Here is a 2,525-nt window from a genome sequence, read left to right as displayed (position 1 = left end):
CTAGCTACTTTGCTTTGTATAGGCAGGCCAAGTCTGCCTGTTAAGAAGGCCCATTTTGTAAAACCGCTTTGCAAGAAAGGCTCCTTTTCTTTTCTAGAATTCCACAAAACAAGAGGATCACTGCCAAATTTTACTTTTTTAAATTGTTTTTTTATTTAAAATAATTTATATATATATTAGTGCAACATAAAAATAAAAAAAAAATGTAACAAAATTAAAATTTTTGGCAAGTAAAATGCCAAAAACGTTCTTAATGCAATATAAATTGGTCCAGTTTTTATTGGTACTATACTTTCCTTCTCTATGATTTTTCTTCTATTAAGCATTAGATCTCTTCTTTCATGTAGCGAGTAAAACTATTGTGTTTCTCTGCCATTTTCCAGTGTTGTTGCTGAGGTTTGCATTGATTTAATTAAAGGTAAAACAAATCATTTAGAGTGAATTTCTTGGGTCACTTTTGAAAGAAAGTGGAGGCTGCATGGGCTGAATTCATGGCTGGCGTGGGTATGGGTGAATGTTTAGTGAAATCCTCCTGAATATCTGAACCATGTACCATTTTTGCTGCAGAAGTTAGTTTTCAAGATTGAGTCCACAGCTGTAATCACTAACGGATCATATAATCTAAAATTTCTGAGGCAAATAATTGAATTGTTTCAGATGACTGGTTGTGGAAGGTCATACTGCTATGATGTTATAACTTAAAAGTACAAATTTTTCGGCCCGGCCAGCTAGCATTGGAGTCCAAGGTTCTATCACACTCGTTATGACATTTGATTCACCAGAGGTAAAATTTACCCCCAGCTGCTATTTTTTGTCTGACCATTTAACTGCGATTAGTTTGCTGATCTGACAACTTTGTGGAGTTTAATTTCAGGCTGAACAGAGTAACAAAGACATATACCGACAGGCCGGGGCTATTACTTTTCCACAAAACTTGTTTTAAGCAGTTCTAATTTGGTCTAGAAGTGCCTCGAAATTCGAGTAGGGGGTTTGGTGTTGAATGCAAATTCCGTTACCCTCTTGATTTGGTATTAATTTCGATTGATCTCTAGGATTGCTTTGTGACGTTACTTGGTTTGCTTGATGACGATCAAGTATTGGATCTGATAAATTATTGATGTGGTTCTTACAAAAGGAATCAGCGAGGTAAATTTGGACTAGTATGCTCATGTAGCAACTGGTGGTTATTGGTTTTGTGTGGTCTAATTATTATCAGCTTTACTGTTAAACAGAGGACCTCATTTTCTGAACAATGCTTGATTACTTCTGCAAAGTATACTTAATGGCTTGCCTGGATGAGATATTTTGGATTGACTCCTTTATGCAGCATTCAGATATTCAGTGATGAGTTTGATATATTTACTTGCGACATATTTAGTTGTCGATCCTCCGGAGGTGCTTCATGATGCTAAACTCGGAGATCATCAGTTGGTCTACTCTGTTTTGTTATGGGCTTGCAAACATTTCACTTGATCCGCACTGCTTTCTGGTATGATTGAGGGCCGATGCTTTGTTTGATTGAGTGCTTTCATCTGAGATTGTTGACTCTAATGTATGGTGTGATCAGATGCCAGAGTTTTGACGATTTTATTGCAGGCCTCCACCAGCCTTGCCTCCATGCTTTGACACAATAAAGTTCGATACTGGATGGCCTCCCTGCTTGGTTTGAAGATTTTGCGCTAGGCTAGCTGCTGGCTGGTTTCGCTGGAGTTGCGATTGCTGGTTGACATTGACTGTTCTTGTTGGAAGGCACATTGCTTGCTTTGCTGTGTTCTAAAGGAGCCTGTCTCATCACTGTTTGGGTAGTTAGGCTGGTATACTGGATAGTTTGTTCAAGAGAGTATGTTTCCTTGTTTGCTTTGAGTGCCTGTCTGGGGAAGCTGTTCCCATGCACGCGCTTTTTGAATTATATTTATGTTCTGCAAGATGTCTTGCTTTGATTTCTCCAGGGAGTGTGTTCCCTCTTGGTATGATTGGATTGCTTGACCTGGGGAATCTGTTCCCCAACACAAGCCTTTTAGGTTGTTGTCCCTTCTTTTAAGCAAGAGTTGTTGATGTCTGTAATTATGTACTGCTGGCTTCCAGTTTATTTTTTATCTATATAAATCTTACATTTGATATAAAAAAAAAAAAAAGGTTCGATACTGTGTTTTCATTGAGATTTCAGAGTATACATTAATGGAATTGCTTCAGGTATGGGAGAAAAAAAGCCATCTTCAGCGTGCTTCGCTACATTGTGTAAAATCCGTTCATCTGGATGTAACTCACGTTCACCGAAAGAGTTTACAGGAATTGACTTCATATTGATACTCAAGTCGTCATTTTTTCTCATGATACTAAGATTTGTCATGTCAGGTTCGTATCTCCCTAGAAATGGAAGGCATCATCATCATGTTCAAGGTGAGGTCCTGAACCCAGGGGTGATCAAATTCGGTTCAGTTTGATTTTTTCTTGATTTTTTTGGTTTTTGTGCTTACCCCTAGCTGAACCTGAACCCTCCAAAACAAGTAATCACCCCCATTGTA

The 2,525-nt window shown here is 38.2% G+C and overlaps 1 long non-coding RNA gene across 2 annotated transcripts; it reads left to right on the top strand.

The window, feature by feature from the left end:
• Positions 1 to 256: 256 nt before the first annotated feature.
• LOC118050045 (uncharacterized) lies at positions 257 to 2,277 on the top strand. 2 transcript variants are annotated; one of them, XR_004687795.2, is made up of 3 exons: positions 257 to 784; positions 1,379 to 1,489; positions 1,568 to 2,277. It is a non-coding gene; the product is annotated as an uncharacterized lncRNA (long non-coding RNA). The 2 variants fall into 2 exon arrangements; XR_004687793.2 differs by having other exon boundaries at positions 1,597 to 2,273.
• The last annotated feature ends 248 nt before the right edge of the window (positions 2,278 to 2,525 follow it).

This window comes from Populus alba, chromosome 2 (assembly GCF_005239225.2).
Source record: "Populus alba chromosome 2, ASM523922v2, whole genome shotgun sequence".
Lineage (NCBI taxonomy): Eukaryota > Viridiplantae > Streptophyta > Magnoliopsida > Malpighiales > Salicaceae > Populus > Populus alba.
Note: the sequence above shows the minus strand (reverse complement) of the source record. Positions and strands in the feature narration are given on the sequence as shown.